The 15,920-nt window shown below is 36.0% G+C and overlaps 1 pseudogene; it reads right to left on the reverse strand.

Annotated features, from left to right (window-relative positions):
• The window catches only part of LOC134368513 (tRNA (adenine(58)-N(1))-methyltransferase, mitochondrial-like), a 48,831-nt pseudogene extending 36,819 nt beyond the window's left edge, over positions 1–12,012 (reverse strand).
• Positions 12,013–15,920: the final 3,908 nt, after the last annotated feature.

The following is a 15,920-nucleotide window of genomic DNA, read 5'->3' on the forward strand; positions in this document are numbered from 1 at the left end:
CCTCCCACCCCTCAAGATTCAATCTTTAGACTATTCTAATTTCCTCTCTTCACAGATGAGAACTTTGGAACTTATTTACATCTCTCTCCATTACTATTATGTTGGTTTTGCTGTTAGTTTAGCATTATTAATTTATTATAATTAGGTCTAATTTAATTCAAGTGGTGCTTAGAGTACTTTCTCTAGTATCTTGGTCACATGGAGTTTATGAATGACATAGTGTCTGAATCTGCTTGTATGCAGACTCCTAAAAGGTAAATGGTATCCTGGGGTACAATCCTTTCTCCTGTGGCTATTATTCCACAGTTCTAACAAGTTCTGTAGTCTATAAGCTTGATTTTTTTATGTATAACTTTTTTTTGAAAAGTGGGAGGGAGGGTTGTTTAGCACTGATTCTATAACTTAAGCAATCACGAATTACACCAAGATCTTCACTATGGTGGGCCTCTTCTCACCAAACCTACGTGGGACTGAGTGTCTCCTGTCAATGGTATATTAAGGTTCATTATCAAATTAGAGAATTTTTTAAAAATATGTTACCCTCCTCTCTGATCCTTTGCATCCTTCTGGGATTTTATTATTCTCAAGTCAAGTTCCCCAAGTCTATCCGCTAAGTCTCTATTAGCAGAAATCTTTACTTCATGATTTCATTATCTTTGCAATTTTGTTCCCTCCATTGAGATGCTTCTTCCATTTGGTCTCTCTGGTTGCTAAATTAGTTGTCAGCAACGGGAATCCTCTCCTTCAATTCATCTATTTCATTCTGTGCCTAAGAAATATATTTAGTTCCAGGTCTTTATTCTTCTTCTATTTTCTTTTTTCTTTTTTTTTTTTTTTTTTAAGGCAACAAGGTTGGGGTGAGGGTCAAACTATACTATATCTCCTTAAAGCTCCTTTATTTTTATTTATTTATTTTTTTGTTCAAGTTGTTGCCTGTCTCCTGGAACATCTCAGATCCTTTTATGTATTTTTTGCCCACTGAGGGTCAGGTTTGGGTATTAAAGCACCCTAAAGAGGAGCAGCCCCACAACTTACATGTTCAGCAAATAATTAGCTTTCTGGAATTCAAGACCTGCCATACCCACATGGGACAAATTTAACTTACCCTTAGGATCCCCATGTCCTCATTCTTCCCGAGGTGCTCTTTACAGATGAAGAGGAAGAAGCCCTGCATCAGCTTTTCCGAGCAGCCTCCCCAGAACCCAAGATATCATTCCCACCCAGCTGTCACTTGGTTCAGGTGAGACACACATCTGGCATTCATATGGAACAACAAAAGACCACAAATAGCCAAAGCAATCATGAGCAAAAAAAGTAAAGTACTAGAGGTATTAAGTTTTCTGACTTCAAACTTTATTACGAATCTGTAATATAGCATGGTACTGGCACAGAAACAGACATGTGGACCAATGGAACAGTACAGAGAACTCAGAAATCAACCCACATATTTACAGCCAACTGATCTTTGACAGAGGCCCCAAGGATATACACTGGGGAAAAGACTATCTCTTCAATAAATGCTGCTGGGAAAACTGAATATCCATTTGTAGAAGAATGAAACTTGATCTGTACCTTTCACCATATACCAAACTTGACTCAAAATGGATTAGAGACCTAAATATAAGGCCTTAAACTTTAAATTCCTCCATGAAAATGTAGGGGAAATGCTCCAAGATTTAGGACTGGTCAATGACTTTATGAATAGCACACCAAAAGCACAGGCAACAGAAGAAAAAATAAACAAATGGGATTATATCAAACTAAACAGATTCTGCATAGCAAAGAAAACAACAAGTAGAGTGAAAAGACATCCTACACAATGGGAGAAAATATTTGCCAACTATGTAACTGACAAAGGACTAATATACAGAATATGTAAAGAGCTCAGACAACTTTACAGCAAACAACGATCCAAGTAAAAATTGGGCAAAGGAGCTGAACAGACATTTCTCAAAGGAAGACATACAAATGGCCAACAGGTATATGAAAAAATGCTCAACAGAACTAATCAGCAGGGAAACACAAATCAAAACCACACTGAGATATCACCTCACCCCAGTTAGACTGGCTATTATCAAAAAGACAGAGAAGAACAATCGCTGGCAAGGATGTGGAGATATGGGAACCATCCTACACTGTTGCTGGGACTGTAAATTAGTACAGCCATTATGGAGAACAGTATGGAGGTTCCTCAAACAACTGCAGAGAGAACTGCCATATGATCCAGCAATCCCATTCCTGTGGATACATCCAGAGGTTTGGAAAACATCAGGTCACAGGGGTACCTGCACTCCCATGTTTACTGCACCTCTATTTACAATAGCTAGGCAATGCAACCAACCTAAATGTCCATAGCTGGATGCCTGGATAAGGAATTTGTGGTATATATAAACATTGGAATACTACTCAGCCATAAAAAGAGTGAACTTCTGCCTTTAGCAACAACATGGATGAGGCTGGAGAAAATTATCCTAAGTGAAACAACCCAAGTACAGAAAGAGAAATACCACACACATAGCTGGAGCTGAATCCATAAATAAACAAATGATCAATGAATAGAGGCAGAGAGAAAGAAAAAAGAAACAACAATCACGGTAATACATTGAACTTTTAGAAAACTGTAAGTGGAAAAGGGGAGGGGAGGTGAAAAAGAAGAGGGCTAATGAGGAATTGTTCAATGGACACAAAGGATGACTGCATATTGTAATGACGAATAACCTAACTATATTGATCCAACCACCACACGTTCTACACAATTATTGAAAATCAACCTTGTACCTCACATGTATGTATAATAAAGAAAAAGTAAATTATAACAGACAAACAAACAAACAAAAACCAGGTAGGAACTTCATATGGACATGGATAAGACACAAGATTCATTTCAAGTTACCATCTTTCCAGAACATTCTCTGTGCCTAGACCTAAATTTGTAAAATTTTGAAAAGCTGTACATTTCTATACCTTAGACTAAAATATAAAATGTGGTCTTATGCTTACAGAAAAAGATGAAAAGTTGTTAAATAACATTGCCAAAAAAATCAAGTTTTTGATTCAATAATTGAATCCGAAACTTATAATTTGTATACACAAAAGAAGAAAGCTAAATAGGAAAAACAAATAATTTGGAAGCATTCTATCGATTTAGTATCTAAAGTTGACATTTCAAGTATGTCTGGGGGGTACAATATTCAACAAATGATACTTTTATAAAATGACTAGTCAATTGGTAAAGATATGCTGGATCCCGAGTCATTAAAATAAATTCCACAGGAAAAAAAAAAAAAAAGTAAATGTTAAATACACAAAAGCACTAGAAGGAAGCATTATTGACTTCCTTTTGTGAGCTTAAGAAAGAATTACATCTCTCTAAGCATGATACATTACAAGATCCAGAAGTTATAAAAGATTAATAAATTTGGCTACATAAAGATGAAAAACACATGTATGACAAAAAAGAATAAAGTCCAGTGTCAAACAGATACTTGGCAATAAATAGGAATAAACTGCTGATACGCACACAACATGAGTATCAATAACACTAGGCTAAGTAAAGAAAGCATGGGCAAAAACTTCTTACTGCAAGAGGAAAAACTGTAATGACAGAAAGATTGGGTTGCCCGGGCCTAAGGGGTCTAGGGGAGGGGACTGAGTGTAAAGGAGCATAAAAATGGGACTGTGTGTGGGGGTGGGGTAGTGGAAATGAGCTATATCATGATTGTGGTGGTGGTTACATAATGACATACATTTGTTGAAATGTATTCAATTCCACACTTAAAATAGGTGTTTGCTCATTATACCCTAATAAAGCCAATAAAAATGTCAAACATAGAAAATTTACAACATAAGAGTATATGACTAAGGAGTCATTTACTCATTATACAAATAACTTAAAATAGGTAATAAAATAACAAACAACCTAATAGAAAAATGTGCACAGAAAATAAACACACAGTTCACAGAAGAAAAACTTACAAGGAACCAATAGATACATGAGAAAATGTTCAACCTGTTATAAATTAAGAAATGAATATCAAGCTAGACTACAGTTTTCTATCAATCAGATTGACAAAAATTAAAATATTTGCGAGTACCCAATGCTGCAATGTAGGGACATGCACACTCTACTACAGGTTTTCTTTTGATGAGAATTTAGCAATATCTATAAACATTTTATTTATTTATATACTTTTTGGTGGCTGACTCGTAAAGGGATAGAACCCTTGACCTTGGGGTTATAACACTGTACGCTAACCAGCTGAGCTAATTGACCTACTGTCTACGAACATTTTAAATACACATATTATTAGACCCAGATATTCCACTTATAGAAATTCATCTGAGAGATAGATTTATGCAAATAAAGATATAATAACATCATACATTTATAGAGTGCTTCATAGGCCAGGAATTGTGTTAAGTATTTTATCTAAATTGTTTGATGTATTCCTTATAATAACAGTAAATGTTAGGTACTTTTATTGTCCCCATTTTACAGTTGGGACAACTAAGGTACAAAGAGGACCTTGCTCAAGGTCATACCACTAGTGAGTGGCAGAGTCAGGATTCAAACCCAGGCAGCTCGGCTATAGGGTATATACTCTTAGATACTATTTTATTCTCCATCTCTAAAGAATGTCTAATATTGCACCATTTGGAACAGCAAAAAACAAATCAATAGGAGACTGGTTAGGGCCAAGCCCGTGGCGCACTTGGGAGAGTGCGGCGCTGGGAGCGCAGTGACGCTCCCGCCCTGGGTTCGGATCCTATATAGGAGTGGCCGGTGCACTCACTGGCTGAGTGCTGGCCACAAAAAAAAAAAGACAAAAAAATTCATTAAAAAATAAAGTAAAATTCTGTATATGAAAATTAAAACATGTTATTTTACGGCATTAAATGAAAAAGCTTGTTGCAAACATACTTACAGCAAAAATATTTTGTAAAACAATGGAAATAGGAAAATACATATACTTGCACATACAGAGAACACTTCAGGAGGCAAAGCATTAAATTGTGTTTAGCAAATACCACTGATATATAATTTTTATTTTTAACTGTATTCCATTCTGCATTATTTGAATATTTTTAAATGATAGGCGTGCTAATTTTATTACCAAAAAACCCCAACCTGGTTTAAAAAAACACTCCCTTATTCCACTAGTATTTTGTAACTTTTATGACATGGATTTACCTTCAGCTCTTGGATTAGCTGGCTTCTTCTGACTCTTAGATTCGTTAACTCTTTCTCATCCCAGCATCTAGCCTTGTTTTATAAATTACTTGATGCTCCAGAGATCACCCCAGATTTTAAAGATAATGTTCCATTAAGAGCCACTGTCTGTAAAATCAAAAATATTTTACCTTGAAAAAACATACATAAAGAAGACAAAAATAAGGACATAAAGTGGCAATTTGTACAGCTGAAAATTTGAAGATGAGAAAAACCACTTACTATACTTTAATGACAAAGTATGTTGTTTACGAAGGGACACCAGCCAAGAAACAAAACACAAATACAAAACCCCTTTTACAAAGGCCCAAAGCAATTCTAGACAACAAATTAGCAGCAATTACTAAGGTTTGAAATAAGCTGAATATTAGTTCCAAACATATTCAACACTGGCAAGCAAAAACTAAGAATACTTATATGCAGTATCAAATAGTTAGCATTACGTAATCCTGTATCTTGAGGAATCTTGTCATATATATCAATGGCATATTTTGAAAATAGCTGTCATAATTTGAGAATACCAAAAGTATCACTCCCTCCAAAATGGATGTGAAACTGGAACCAATGAAAAAATTTAAACGGAGTCAAGGTATAATACAGCCTGAGGTTTATAGTCCTGTTAGTAAGCAAGTGATTTATGGAATAAGTGAAAGGCTCCACTGCTTCCCTGCTTGTAAATTGTTCTCAATAAAGCATATTTTACCTCTACACTGTGTGTACTAGTAATGTGTTTATATGTGTATGTCAGTGTCTCTTATATGACAACCTTCAAAGTCCTTGTGAGGTCCAAGATGACTCGTAGATTTTCAGCCATAGTGTCTGTGCTTCAAGAAAGAAGACAGGAAGGGAGAGTCAGGGTAAAAGGGTCCTATAAGGAAATTTTCCTGGCAGGCCCACCTATGACTACCATTTACATCCAGTGGCTACACCTAGATTGCTACACAATGAAATCAAGGTCCATGAGTAAGGGAGAAGCAGAGAGGAATATTGAGCAGGCAGTTGTCTCTGACACAGACAGGAGGTAGCCAGGGAAAGGGCAGTGGTGGTGTGCTGGCAGGAAAGGCATGAATGCATAAAATGGATTGTGTATGAGTGTGCATGTGTCACAGGGATGGGAAGGGCAAAGAAGCAATATAAAAGGATTTGGAATTCCTGCAAGAGTTACGGATTAACTTAGAGATGAGGCTAGTAGACAGGCCAGATCTTTGGAAGCCATCAGAGGAAGAACGTGGATGGAATTCCACTGAGGACTAGTGGAGCTTGTAGCGGGAGCTGAGGAGGACTGGCTCTGAACACATTGAAACCCAACAGAAAGAGAAATGTCAGAGAGGAGCTTTAGATAGACCATTCTGGCAACTATTTGGAAAATGCATTGGTCCAGCAATGCCAGAGATGATGGTATAAATTCATCCAATAGTACTGAGGGTTAAGAAAAGGGAAAAGATTCCAGAAATATTTAGGATATATTATAAGAAGAGCCTGGGGATTGTTTGGATGTAGAGGTTAGGAAAGAATCCCTGGGGAAACAGGATTTTGTTTGGCTGGAATAGTATCATCAAGGATTGAGTTGAAGAACAGAAGAGAGATCAAGATTTAGTAAAAAGAACATGAATTTCATTTTAAACATGCTGGTTATATAGTGCTTGTGAGTTAGCATTTTCTTTATAATGTGTACCTGGATTATTTTGTTAAAGAATTAATTCTCATAGATTACAATAAATTATAATGCATGTTAATATACAATAAGAATGCTACAAATATTAGTTAAAATAAAGATAAGAAATTAAACCAGGTGGAAAAAGAACAAAGTATAATTAATAATTTAGACTACTATAATGGCTAAATTATAATATTATAATCACTAAATTTAACTAAAGAAAAAGTAAAAAATTCAATATATATTGTATTATGGCAAGTAATTAACCATTTAGGGGAAAAAGCTAATACTCACATCTAACTATGTACATACAAATAAATTCCTGACAGATAAACATTAAGATATAAAAGTGAGATCACTAAAGAAAAGTAAACTAAAAATACAATGGAAAACATTGGTAAATATATAGTTAATCTTATTATAAATTCCCAGTTGTATATATAAAAATAACTTACAAATATAGTTGTTTAAAAAATAACATAAGATATAACATATATGCTATAATACTCACTAGCAGTTCTTGTTGGAGTGTGGTTACCACATATGGCAAATAAAAATACCAGATGCCCATCTAAATTTGAATTTCAGATAAACAAATAATTTTTTTGTATATGTATGTTCAAATATTTTACTTGGCAACTATCTTAGGGAATGAGTTGTTTTTTTTTTTTTTCCTTTTGAGCTCCTGTTTTTCAAAGTTTTCTAAACTGAACATTTATTAACTTGTATTTCTGATGTATGTAAACCAAATTATAACAGGAAAAAAAATCTATGGGGACCTGCTTAGAGAGAAGCGAGAGAAGTATACAAGAATTTTGAGCTAATAAGAATCTGCAAAAATAAACCTAAGTTCTAGTGTCAACTCTCTCTTCCCAACCATGATACGTGGGCAAGTCAATTTTGCCTCTTTGAACAGTGTGTAGAGTGATTTTCTGGAGTTGTTTTTACTTTATTGCTGCAGTGGCTGATGCTGTTGTTATTGCAACTACTCACTACTGAACACAATGTGCATTGACACAATGATTATACATTATTTGACTTGATGGAGATGTTATTTCCATTTTACAAAATGGGCCTTGCTTAAAGATATTAAGTAATTTGTCTAAAAGCCATAGGCAATACAGCACAGGGGCTACAGTCCAACTCAGTCAAATACCTAAGTCCATATTCTTAACTACTATGTTATACATCTCTTTCAAATCTAAAAATGTAGTAGCCAACAATACAATGAGTTATGAATCTTAGGAGTTTTCAGTAGTTTTTAGGTACACAAGTTATTTCTTCTAAATATTAATGCACTCTCATGTTATCTTCTTTCATTTGACTTACAGTCAAACTGTTATTCCAGAAAAACATTTTTCCCCCAGACTGCAGTTTCCTTCACGTATAGCTCATATGAGTTGCTCAGTGCCGTAATCCCTGCCTACCTTGGGGGTTACATTCTGAAAAACAGCTTGGCTGGCACAGCTGGATCTCACATAAAAGAAGGAGTCGAGGGGCCAGCCCCGTGGTGCACTCGGGAGAGTGCAGCGCTTGGGAGCGCAGTGGCACTCCTGCCGAAGGTTCAGATCCTATATAAGAATGGCTGGTGCGCTCACTGGCTGAGCGCGATGGGGGCGAAACCACGCCAAGGGTTGCGATCCCCTTACTGGTCACAAAAAGACAAAAAAAATAAATAAATAAATAAATAAAGAGTTGAGTAAATTTTTAAATAGCATTACAAAGAAGGTCAGAGGGCATGGGCCTGCAAAAAGAATGAATTCTTTGGCATTAAAAACTTGTTCTGTAGGATAACACACTATTTCCTGAACAAACTTCAATTGTTTCAAAAATTCTTGTTCTAGTGTTATAGGATGGTGAAGTAGATTCTCCTACAATTTTTGTGTTATGCAAAGTATACTGTATTTTTAAGTCCTCTTTTATTGGTATGAAAAATAATATCCTTTAACATTTTATTTCGGAATGGGTAAGATATTCACATAGTTCAAAATTTAAAAGATATGTAAGAGTAGAGTGAAAAATGTCCCTGGATTTCCTGGCCCCAAACACCACTACCATCCCTAGACGTAATCAATCCTTTCAATTTCTTGATTATTCTCCCAGAAATATTTTTGCACATAGAAACAATTACATGCATAAATTTCTTCCCCATTTTTACACAAAGAGTCTATTTATTGTTTTTTTTTTAACTGAATATATCTTGGAGATTGTCTCACACTTGGACATACATCAAGAGCTTCATGCTTTCTTAAGGCTGCATAGTATTGCATTCTAGGAACGTATTCTAATTTTACTGAACTAGTCTTGTATAGGTATCTGGGTTGGTCCCAACTTTTCCTATTACACACAATGGATCAATGGATACACCTTGTGAACACATCACTTCATACAGTGAAAATGATCTATATGTGAAGTTGGTAGAAGGTACAACTTTTAGGAATTCCCCTTCACAGATCAGGTAGAAATTTACACTCTCAGCGTGAAGGAAAGGCCTCCTGCCCCACAGAATTTCGACACACTTTCTGATGCTGGTCGGTCTGACGGGTGAAAACAGAACCTCCGTGTAGTTTTAGGGGGCCTTTCCCATCTTACAGCTGAGGTTAAGTTTTCATGATTTAGAGCAATTATACTTCCTTTTATGAAAACAAGTTTGTTCATATCCTTTGTCCATTTTCCCACTGTATTACTGTTCTTTTCCCTTGATTTGCAGGAAAATTTGTTCTTTTCCATGAGTTGCAAATATTTCCCCCAGCTCGCCATTTTCTTTTTTATTTTGCTCATGGTGGTTTTTGCCATGTAGGAATTCTTTATGTTACGTGAATTTATCCATCTTTCATAGCTTTTGGGTTTTCTGTCATATTGTAAAGGCATTCCTGCCTCTGGGATTGAGAAAAAAATTCCATGGTTTCTCTTAAAACTTTTACGGTTTTATTTTTCACATTTACATTTCTAATCCATACAGAACTTACTCTGATATAAAGTGTGAGGATTAAGTTCAATTACATTTTATTCCCGATGGTACCCGGTACTTTTATTCACTCTTGTACAACGTGAGCAATTTTCGAAAAATGATCTTTTCACAAATCATCAGGCTATGTAATGACATTTTTTTTGCTTCATCATATTAAAAGGGCAAAACATAAATATATCTTTCTATATATATTTTAAGATAATAACCAGTCTATGGGAGAAGGAAGCAAATAACTGTTGTGTCTCTATTTAAGGGGAGTGAATAGAATAATGCAATATATGTAAAGAGATGCTCGTTTTTGAAATGTTAGTACATAAGTTTTTGAATTATTAAAAAATTGAATTATCACAAAAATATGGTAACAAAACTATAGCTTGCAGAATTGCTGTTAACTTATGTAGTTTGTAGTTATGTATATAGATTATATATACTATACTTTATATATATACCGAAATATTTTGTGATATCACTTGCAATGTTTGAATAAAGAAAATTCTAATATATAATGTCAAACTTACGGAAAGCCATGAGCACAAATGGCAGACATCAGATGATTTCTGTGAAAATGTGACATCTATCCAATTGTTGTACCCAACCTAAAACACAGAAAATTTTCTAAAAGTTCCTGGAATATAGTGAAGATACAAATAAGACAAATAAACGTTAAAATTTTGAAATACTGATGAGAACAAGACACAACGTACAGGGTAAAGCTTGTTATTGTAAACAAGTTACAGATCATATATGTCTGCTAAGTAAAGGAATAAACAGACTTTTCCTTATGCGACTTCAATAAATTTACCACTCAAATCTTCAAAAGTCAATTTTACAAATACACATTTCAATTTTAGCTAATGAGGAAGCAAAATAAGGAAGACACCTTAATAGCTCGCTTATTACACTTGCTAAAATTTAATATGTAGAAATCAATGACAGTAATTACTAAAAGACAGTAATCTCATCCTTATTAACATTATTATAGATGGCAGCTCCGAACGTATGCGAAGTTAATCATGTTAGATAAGTCACTAAATTTAATCCTGGAAATTCTTACATCTCATAAGAATAGCCTGTTTGCAATTCTGGACATTCCAGATTAAATGTGTTAACTGACTAGTAAACAATAAACGACTATCACTGGAGTGTTATTTTCCAGGCACTATAACAGCATTTTGCATGTTATTACTTAACTTAATCCTCATAACCACAGGAAACAGGCAATATCATTTCACCAATTTAGACAAGAAAATGAAAATTAGAGGTTTAGAAACTTGCCTAAGTCACATAATTAATTGCTAAGTACAATCACTGGTCTTATTCAGAGATTATGTCCTTAACGCTATGTTACACTTCATCACAAATGTAGCTTAAAAAAAAAAAGGAGAGAGAGAGAGAGATAATTTCATGAATTTAACATCATTCAACTAAATACAAACACTATTCGATTGAAAGTGAAACCATATTTATTTTTAAAACCAAAATTATTCCCTTGAGAGACTAGTATTCAGTAATCTCATTTCAATTGTGCTTTCATTAAATTCAAATGTGTTTATCCTTGAATGTGTAAAAAGGCAGTATCTCCATTAAGCAATAGAAGAATTAACTCAGAATGAAAATAAACACCTAAAATCTTTCCTGGTATATAAAAATACATGTGCTATATAGGTAAAGGTAGGGAAAATCTGAGGATCAGCAAAGATATTGATTTCATATGAAGTAAAAGAAAAAAAAAGAAAAGAAAAAAAAAGAAAATGAACTTCTTTAGGATATAATTACAATAAATGTATTTTCCAAAATATAATTTATGATGTTGGGGACTGCTACAGAGGTTAAATTTTCAAAAATTTAACTGAGCATTATAAAAACTAATGAAGCCATAACCATCTTGGTCCCATGTTAGTTTTCCTTATAAAAGAGAACATATGGAAGCACATATAAATATTGTTTGTGTAATATATCAGTCTTATAAATACTGCTTCAATGTATCCAAAAGTGCACCCAGTACAAATCTTTTCTTACTTTCCGTCTTTCAGGTCCATCGAATGCAATAGTCCTGGCTTCTTCCACAGTCTCACAGACAAGGCCATTTCCACACACAAATTCAATCACTTTCTTGAGCTGAGGAAACTGAGTCCGTATGACATCAATCGCCATTTTACAGCCTTTAATCTCCCTCAATCTTTCATTGATTGGCTTCACTTAAAATGTTTAAAAAATAATTCATATATTAGATACACTAAAATATAAACCAAATGGTCATTACGTTCTTTCTCACCAAACACATACAGGCGTGACGACAAATGATGAATAGCGTGCACTTACACATAATAAAAGTTTGACAAGAACACGATAAACTATATCCCACTAATGGCTCATGTAATATTAAAAAAAAACTTCATCAAAACCCAGAAGATTTAATTTCCAGATTAAACCCTCTCACGAATTATTTGGGAGAACACAATGCATGAGAAGTGCTCCATGCTCTGAAGACCATGAAATGTAGTGGAAAATACTATCCATTAAAATATGTGTCAAAAGAGCTGTACGAAATTATGGCACTTAAAAAACACCTGACGAATAAATGATCAGGAAAGGCTTCAGACCTTCTTAGTCATGACTCGTAGGTTGGATCTACAAACAGATCAAAAAAGTGCCTGCAATGTATTAGTGAAAACCTGCAACTAAGATCTCACTTTTGGGTAACAAAGCAAAACAAAGCAAAAACGCTACATATAACCAAAACGTATATATGTCTGCCTGTGTTATATATATATACACACGTACACACGAGTATATACACCTGCAAATATATATTTTATATAAATTGAAGCGTATGGGAGCAATCTAAAGTAGTTACTATTAAGGAACTGGACACTGAAAAGGGATAAGAATATTCCCTTTATATTTGATATACTTCTATATGAGACGTTGTTAAACAGGAGTTTGCCTTGAAAAACATCTCAAGTGGGGAATAAGTAGAACAGGATTTTAACAGGAAGATGAATTAGGGCTAAGAAGTTTCAGGAGGCAGAAGTTCTAAGCAAAAGTGTATTAGTACAAAGGGCAGATGGCATTTGCTGAGCCCCTCCTCTGTGCAGGCCCTGTGCCAGGTGGTTTACCTGTAATGATTCTTTGCAATAATCCAATAAGTTAAGAATTTATTCTTCTACTTCATAGATGTAGAAACTGAAGCCCAGAAAAGTTATGAACAACTTAGTGAGAGCAAATTAGAAGTGGGGCTGAGATTCAAACTCAGGGCACTCCAACTCTAAGGCATGGGCTGTTAACCACTATGCACACTGCCTGCAGTTCAGGGTCTTGACTGCCGGATCAAATAGAACATTATCTTGGGTAGGCAATAAAAAATCACAAAGGACATCAATTATGATATGACAGAGTTCCTGCTGCCGGAATTTAGATTTTGGATATGTGAACATATCTCAACACATAACTCAAGGATCAAAATTTAGCCTGCCCCACCAAGAGTTGACACACTGGAACAAATATTCACAATAGAGACTGAGGTGACATCTAGCCCACAGACCATACATATTATCCATCTCCTATCTAGATGGTCCCTAGCTTACGATGGCTCAAGGTATGATCGTTTGACTTTACGATGGTGTGAAAATGATATACATTCAATATAAACCGCACTTCAAATTTTGAATTTCAGTCTTTCCCTGGCCTAGGTATGGTGCTCTCTTGTGATGCTGGCAGGGGCAGCAAACCGCAGCTCTCAGCCACCCACGTGATCAAGAGTAAACAGCCGACACCCTGCAGCGCACTGTGTTGCTAAGCTATGCGGTTCGGTAGGTTAGGTGTATTAAATGCATTGTCAACGGATGATATTCTCAACTTACCGATGGGTTTACCGTGACATAAACCAATGGTGAAGTTGAGAAGCGTTTGTAATTTGCTACAGAACAAAATACATTGCTGGCTGGTATGGCGAGTGTTGTACTGCTAGAGCAATGACATCAGAGTCACCAGGATAGAATTATGACAAAACTAGATTAGGAAAAAAATATTATCATATCAAGAAACATAGCAGCTACTTGATATTATTCTTTGCATGCTGATACATCAACAACAGCCATGCAAATGACGGGTTAATTGGCAACGATTTTTTTCAGTCACTACCATAGTTTTAGGCAATAAAGACATACTATGACAGACAAGTTTTTATCACTACTAAATACCAAAAATTACAAATTTCTTACCTCCAGTTAATTTAGAGCAAGGAATGTCTCAGGTTCAACTCTTTCCTTCTTCAGAAATCGAATACATTTTTCTGCTACTTTTTCAGAGGCTACAACAATGGCAAACATGTACTGGTCAAGGGAGGTGTAGGGTGGGGGGGAGGACCCGGCCTGAGGGGGGTGGCGGGTGGGGGCGGGTACTCAGGCTGGAGCCGTCCCGGCCAGGTCAGGGCCTCCCGCAGTCCAGTGTGCATGGCCTACCTCACGTCCCCTCAGTGGGGTGGCAGGCGAGGGCCGGGCACTCATGGTGGGGCCATCCTGGCCTGGTAGGGGCCTCCCGCAGCCCAGTTTGCATGGCTGCCCTCAAGTCCCCTCAGTCCCCTCAATGTTCTCCCAACTGGGCCGGGTGGAGGAGTTCAGGTCCCGCCCCGAGGTGCCCAGTTCCTGGAGCCCTTGGGGCCGATGATGCAGGTGAACCTCTTGAAGGGGCCGATGACCTGGCGGCCCCGCCACGACTTGAAGTTCTCCACGACCAGCACCTGCAGGAAGCCCATGGGGGCAGCCTCCTCCCTCATCCACGTCCTTGCGCCTGGAGGGAAAAATGCAGTAAGAGCCTCTCCAAGTCTCGTGAGCCTAGAACTGGACCACAGCACGAACAGCGCCGTTCCTTAGCAACCGGAGTTATTGAAACTCCCCTGCTAATGTAATGTTGCTAACAGTTTTTACCATGAACTTGTGTTGAATTTCTTTCACAAGCTTTTTCTATACACATTGATGTGATCAAATGCTGTTTTTCTTTCTGTCTGCTCAATTGTTAATGTAGGAAATTACAATTAAAAATATTTTGTTACAGTAAATCACATTTTTCTTCCTTAGGCACAGCCTATTAATTCACTGCTGTATTGAATGTGCCGTTAATTTAATTAAGATATTCGTCTCTCCCTGTGAGCTTGGCTCAAGTGTCCTTTTCATGGTGGTGTCCTCTTCTGGTGCTTGAATGGAAGACATCTACCCTGGGAAAATGAGTTGAATAATTGCCCAACGTTTTGGAAGCCTTAGAAATGTGTACTTAAGGTGGTGATGAGTTTTCCCTGATAAATTTGTAGAACTGACCTGCAAAACTGCCTTGTCCAGGAACTTTTGAATATGGCTTGAGCTTAGAATGGTTTTATTTTGCATCGTTCGCTTATGAGGTTGAAACTCTACTTCTGAGAAAAATGTCATTAGAAATTGCATAAAGATTGCATCAAATCTGTACATTGCTTTTGGTAGTATAGACATTTTAACAATATTAACTTTTCCAATCCATGAACATGGGATATATTTTCATTTATTAGTATCTTCAGTTTAATTCATCAATGTTTCACACTTTTCAGTGAACAGATCTTTCACCTCCCTGGTTAAATTTCTCCCTAAGCATTTATTTTTATGCTATTATTAAAAAAAATAAAAATAAAAAACTTAAATGTAAGACCTGAAACTGTTACACCACTAGAAGAAAACATGAGGAGAAAACTTCCTGAGAGTGGTATGGGCAAAGATTATTTTGGATATGATCTCAAAAGCACAAGCAACAAAAAGCAAAAATAGACTAATGGGATTTCATCAAACCAAACAGCCTTTGCACAGCAATGGAGTAGAGAGACAATCTACAAAAGAGAACAAAATATATGGAAACCACAAATCTGATAGGGGATGAATATTCAAAACATAGAAAACTCAAAAACCTCAACAGCAAGAAAACAAATAATCCACTTTAAAAATGAGCGAAGGATGTAAATAGATATTTCTTAAATAAGACATACAAATGGCCACCAGGGATACAAAAAGATGCTTAATAGAACTAATCAGGGAAATTCA

Source organism: Cynocephalus volans, chromosome X (genome assembly GCF_027409185.1).
Source record: "Cynocephalus volans isolate mCynVol1 chromosome X, mCynVol1.pri, whole genome shotgun sequence".
Taxonomy (NCBI): Eukaryota; Metazoa; Chordata; class Mammalia; order Dermoptera; family Cynocephalidae; genus Cynocephalus; species Cynocephalus volans.